The sequence below is a fragment of the Nuphar pumila genome, chromosome 1, assembly GCF_984573655.1.
Source record: "Nuphar pumila chromosome 1, dmNupPumi1.hap1.1, whole genome shotgun sequence".
Lineage (NCBI taxonomy): Eukaryota > Viridiplantae > Streptophyta > Magnoliopsida > Nymphaeales > Nymphaeaceae > Nuphar > Nuphar pumila.
In genome coordinates this window covers 62,572,601-62,579,245 of record NC_143249.1, presented here as the reverse complement: position 1 = coordinate 62,579,245, position 6,645 = coordinate 62,572,601, and the positions used below count along the sequence as shown (strand labels likewise).

At 32.4% G+C, this 6,645-nt stretch overlaps 1 pseudogene; it reads right to left on the bottom strand.

Annotated features, from left to right (window-relative positions):
* Nucleotides 1–4,474: 4,474 nt before the first annotated feature.
* Nucleotides 4,475–5,201, bottom strand: LOC149848971 (uridine 5'-monophosphate synthase pseudogene; annotated as a pseudogene).
* Between the last annotated feature and the right edge of the window lie 1,444 nt (nt 5,202–6,645).

Sequence of the window (6,645 nt, the reverse complement as noted above, 5' to 3'; positions counted from 1 at the left end):
ATTAGTTCAAATCATCTTCAAAATTTCAAGTGATTTTGAAATAAACTTTTAAAAACCCACTTTTCATTTCTAAATTCAAAAATCATTTTCAACTTCCATTTATAAATTCAGATTTATCCTTTTATTCTCAAATCCATTCGATTTTAAATTTTATTTCTAATTTCCCAATTTTCAATTCTCATTTTTGAATTTCACATTTTAACTCCAAATTTTAATCAAATTCTTTTCTATTTCAAATTTTCAAATTTCCATTTCAAACCCTGAGTTTTAATTCAACTCTAAATCAAAGTTTTGAAATTCACTTTGAGGTTCCAAATCAAATTTTGAGATCTACTTTGAATTTCTAAATCAATTTTCAAGTTTAATTCTGATTTCATATACCAAGTCAAATTTTGAAATCAACTCAAAATCCCAATTTCAAAAATTCAATTCAATTTCCAAATTCCTTTCTGATTTCAAATCCTAAGTCCAATTTCAAGTCCTAAATTCAAAAATCCAATTTTAAAGTGTTATTTCAAAATTCCAAATTTCCAATTTCTAAATTCATTCTTTAAATTCCTATTCTAATTTCAATTTCAAACTCTAATTTCAATTTCCAAATTTATTTCCCATTTCAAAGTTAAACTTTAATTCCAAAACCAATTTAAAATTCCAACTCTATTTCCAAGTTTAAATTCTGATTTCAAAATCAATTCCAAGTTTCAAATTCAAATTCTGATTCAATTTCATAAATTCTAGAGATAAACTTAATTTTCAAATTCCAATTTCAAAATTCAGTCTTTTATTTTCCAATTTCCCTCTCTTCCAATTCCATTTTCAATTTCAAATTCAAAAAAAAATCTCAAAAATCTCAATTCTTTTTCAACCTTTGATTTTCAGTTGCAATTTCAACTTCCAAATTTCAAATTTCCATTTTAAAATCTCAAATTCACTTCAAATTTCAAGTTTAGATTCAAATTTCAGTTTTTCAAATCAAGTTCAATCTCTGAACCACTTCTTCAAGGATATTTTTCAAACTTGTTTCAAAATCACTTGGAACATCCAAATTTCTGAAATATTTCCAAGGCATGCATCATATTTCAAATCATCATTTTCAAAGTTCATTGCAAAAGCATGATTCAATGTTCATTTAGGAATTTTAGAATAATCACTTAGACAAATTTAGGCAAAGCAAAAGACATTGATTCAATCCTTGGTTCAATTACCCCTGGTAAAGGCGCTAGGAACGGTTGAACCTCGTACCAACGAGCGAATCCAGTCTCTCCATTTTTCTCGCAAATTTTCAAAATGGAGGCAAATAATTTTTCAAAATCTTTTTCAAATAAAGGTCAAGTGAGACCTTGCAAAAGAGTTTTCTTCTTTCTTTATTTCTCTTCTCTTCTTTTTTTTCCCTTCAAAAGGAGAAAAATGCAGAAAGGAAAAGAAGGAAAGAGGCAAAGGAAAATTTTTGCAACGATCACAGTTAGTTGGCTAATGTACATTCTGTTTGCACACTCTACCTTGATAGTTACTTCCCTGTGGACAGAAAATATAATTCCGCAAATGGTTAGTCATTGTGGAGAAGCACCATGTGCTAATCTATGAACTAGAACAATACATGATGGATTCACTTGTCTTAAGATGATTTTAGGAAACTCGGGTTTCCTATACCTATTCTGTAAAATAATTTTGTGAGGATTGTTGTCTTTTTATCTGTTTCACGGTTTATGGCTGCCAAAATTTCTTGCTATTTCCTCCAAGATGGCTGATGTTGTCCTGAGGCTTAAGCCATTTGGTGTATGTGCCTCTTGTGGAGTTTGCTTTTTGACATCGGCTGATCAAAATTTAGTTCATCTCTCTGAAGATGAGAATTTTTGCCCCTCCCTTAGTTGTTGTTGCCGAAATCAGTTTGCAGAAATTGATTTGTTGCTGGTAGCTCATTTGAATCACCTACTGCTTATCACCACTTCATTACCTACACATTACATCATTCATTTGTACTTCAGTTTGCAACCAGTCATAGATTGTTCCTTCTATCATCGGCTGGGGTGTCCTTCATCCAGCATTTCAGTTTCAGCATAGTGTAGGCATATCAAATTTAACATTTGCATTTTCCATTGTGCATGCATATAAGCATTTCCACCTTAGCATACCATATGCATACCATATGCATTTGCAGTTATGCATATCATATGCATCTTTCATTTTAGCAGCATATGCATCATTACTTTAGTATATGCATTTTTTCATTAGCATAAGCATTGCACTTAGGTAAATGCATATGCATTTTTTCATAAGTATAAGCATTGCACTTATGCAAATGCATATGCATTTCTTCATAAGCATAAGCATTGCACTTAAACAAATGCATATGCATTTCTTCATAAGCATAGGCATTGTAGTTAGGCAAATACATATGCATCTCATTCATGCATAAGCATTAAATCTTCACATATGCATATGCATTTCCATTATAGCATAGGCATAATCATATGTATGTTAGTCTTAACATAGTCTTTCCAATTTCTTTCTGTATTCTACATTTCCGTTGCCTGATGTTGTTGTGTGTTTGCAGGGAAGCATGAAAGGCCTAGATTTCTTTTCTTAGATTAGGAATTTTTAATATTCAATTTAAATTTAAGATTATAATAACTTCATATTAATGAGAAATTTTACTTTTCTGTTTAGATTAGAATGTACGAGCATATAGTTTCACTTTAAATTCTCATAATTACTTATGATATTTCATTTTATTTTATTTTTCAAAGAGTAGTATGGTATAACACGAATGACATGTGCACTATTCTAATAAAAGGTAAATAACCCTAAGTAAATTATTCGCATTTATAGTCATAGTCAAAATGTGAACAATACTTAAGATTTTTATCTTTTATGAAATAAAATATTGACCTCCACTTTAGGTTCCTTTTGAATAATGTCATATTTTTCTAAAATAAATATCATTTTCTTCCTCTATCAGAATTTAAAATATAAATAAATTTGAGATATATTTGTGACCATAGTCATGAATATATTAAAAATTAATTTTGTTTTAAATCCTATAAAGGCACAAAATTTTATTTTATTCTTTGTTAGAATTCAAATAAAGATTAGATTAGAATATGTTTGTGACCATAGTCATGAATGTATTAAAATTTAATTTTATTTCAATTCTATTAAAGAATGAAATTTGCTTTTAAAATTCCAATCTTTAAACAAATTCTTTTGAAGCATTTATCATTTAAGATAGAATTGCATCATGATTTGCCATCTTTTTAGTGATTCTTGAAATAGATTTAAAAAAAAAAACATAGTTTTCATTTCTAAATTCAAAGTCAATTTTCAACTTTCATTTATAAATTCAGATTTATCTCTTTTATTTTCAATTCCACTAAGTTTTAAATCTTGTTTCAAATTCCAATTTCGATTCTTATTTCTAAAACTTCCCATTTTTGAATTTCATATTTTAAACTTGGAATTCCATCTCAATTTCAGACAATAAGTTCAATTCTTTACTTCTTTTTCAAAATTTCCAAATTCTATTTTCCTTTCAAATTCAATTATGAAACTTCAAAAAACTCTGAATTTTATTTCAATTCTCAATTCTAAATCAAATATTTGAAATTTATTTCAAATTTCCATCCCAAATTCTGATTCCCATTTCAAAATCGATTTCAAGTTTCATTTCAATTTTGAATTTTTAAATTCAAACTCTTTACTCTAATTTCAAATTTCATTTTCAAAAGTCAGAAATTCAGATTCAAGTCTCAATCGAATTTTTCATTTCAACTTTTAAATTCCAAATTCAGTTTCAATTTACAAGTGCATTTTCTTCAAAACTAATCTTTCAGAATTCCAAAATTTCAATTATAATTTTAAGTTCAAGTTCAAAATTCAAATTCAATCCTGATTTCAAGATTTCAAAATTGATTTCTAAGTTTAAATTCTCAATTCAAAATCAACTCAACTTCGATTTTCAAACAATTTCAAATTTTAAAAGCTCTCAACTTTGAATCCAAATCTTCAATTTCAAGCTTTCAATCCAAGTCCATTTCAAGTTTCAACCTTTCAAATTCAAAATCAATTTCTGAACTTTAAAGTCATTTCTAAAAAGACATTTCTTTCCATTTCATAATCACTTGAAAAACCCGAGTTTCTGAAATATTTCCAAAAGCATACCTCACAGCACATACATGATTCAATGTACATTTAGAATTTTAGAATAATTCCTTAGACCAATTTATGCAAAACAAAAGGCATAAATTCGATCTTTTGTTCAATTACTCCTGGTAAGACACCAGAAACGGTTGAACCTCATACCGACGAGCGAATCTGTCTCTTCATTTTTTCCGCAAAATTTGAAAACGGAGGCGAGTAATTTTAAAACATCTTTTTTTGCAAAAGGTTTCTTTATTTTTTTTCCCTAAAAAAAGAGAAAAAAAAAAAGAGAAAATTTTTGCAATGATTCCAGGAGAGTGCTAACTTAGATGCTTCCCTAACCTCGAAGATGGTATTGTTTGGCAGCTTCAAGAGGATACTCTAATTCTACTTTTATGATACCGCAACCAACAATGATTATGTCATTGCCTCTATCATGAATTGCCGAAATAAAGGGTGTTGTATTGCTGCCCTGGATCATCACCTCCAGTAACCAGTTGAACTCCAGGTGTTGCATGAATTAGTCCAGGATCAACTAGCCTTGCTTGCCCTGCTGCTGGATTGACTGATATGAACTCGATGACTAAGTCTTTATGCTCTGCAACAATTTTTACAGCAGCAGAAGTGCACTCCCTTTTGGCAAGATTACCAGAAGAGCTCATTTCAGCAAGTAGTAGCAATCCTCTTCGGCGACGCAGGCCCTTAAATTTCAAACCATCCACAATAGCAGGACCAGAGACTATGTGTGCATTAGCAATATCTGTCCAATCCAATATAAGGTAGACACCACCTTCATATTGCATTGTTATTGTATTTCCTATGTCTGCAAACTTACGATCTTCAAAGATAAGAAAGTTGTGCTTCTCTGCAATCGCTCGCAGCTGCAAGCTAAATTCTGGAGTGAAGTCAGACAAGATATCCACATGGGTCTTCAGTAAACAAATCTCTGGCCCAACCTTCTCGGCGAGGCTGAGCAACGCGGCGGCGGTCGAAACATCTGCCGCGAGGCAAAGATTGGTCTGCTTTATCTCCATAAACTGCAACAGCCTCTTCCCCGTAAGAAACCCTCACCCTAGCCCTTGGCACCGAAGCCGTGATCCTTGGCCTCCTTGGAAACAGGTGTTTTCCCATCGTTGTGAAACTCAAATAGATGAATCCGTGAGCCCGTGCTCCCACCATCTATAATGATCCCATACCCCTTATCTCCCCGTTGAAGAAACCCTACATCGACCTGGAGGTCAAAACACCACAGCCAGCATGCACAACAGCCCAAACAGGAAGAATGCGATGGAGACGAAGGTCAGAACACTAGATTTTGTAGGCTGCAAGCTCGAGGATTTCGTGTTTGCTAGAGGAACGCGAGGGAGGAGCTGGAATCGAGTAGGAAAACTCGGGGGGATCGAGCGGGACGGGAATTTGAAGGGCTCCATCATGGAAACTACGGTGTAGGTGATGGTTTGAGGGGCGTGCAAGACAGATCTATGCATCAAAATTCAGGGGTTTCGCCTGGCGGCCGAGATTCAATTTCTTCTAGATCATCCACTTCCATGAAATCATTTTGAGAGGCAGCAATAGCTGGAGGCGCAATGCTGCCGCTGCCTCCATCGATAGAATAAGCATTCACGGCTTGATTGAGATCACCCCCATGTTCCTTGAGTTTCTGCAACGCGATGGCTTCGGAGGCTTGAACATGTAAATCAAGAGACTGGGGGTTTTGGGGCGTCTGGCGAGGAGCTCCGTCGGCAGGGATGGCGCCGCTGTGGTCTTCTGCGGGAGAAGAGAGAGAGAGGGGAATAGGGTTTTGGGTTATTGGGGAGTGAAAAAGAAAGGGGCGTGAGGGGGTTGTCAGCTGGGTTGGGAAAAGAAAAGGAGGAGGGTCGGGTGCCTTAGTGGGCCCCAGCGCCTAATCCCCATGGTTCTTATTTGGATCTTAAGAAACCCAAAAACCTTAATTAACTTCTAAAAATTTGAAAAACCAAAACTTTATTAAATTAAAAATTGTTATATTATAATTACTTTCTAAAGTTCAACTTAGGCTTAATTATCGTTTTATTTTATGATTCAAAAATCCATAAAACACAAGGTTTTGATCATTCCATTTGGGTCTAAACTATATGGAATTCAGGTCCATTTTAAAATCTACAATTTTTTTTTCCAAATTAGTTTCTTATATTTTATTTGCATTAATTACTCATCTAATTTTTAAATAATTCAAGGGTTTTGATATTTTCTAAAATAATAATTACTGATTAGAGTATTTTTCGTAAATTATTTTATGACCAAAAATACCCTTTTTAAGAAAAAAATCCAAAAACTATTAAAATGTGTCTTCTTAAGTTCAAAATACCTTGAAAACATCTAGGTGAGTTGTGACTCACTAAAATAATAATTTTTTATAATAATTTAAATGTTTCAATTAATATTTTATCTGAAATAATACTTGAAATGACTATTTTACCCTTATTAACCAGTAATTTAGCATGTATAACACCAATACTTGCAAATAAA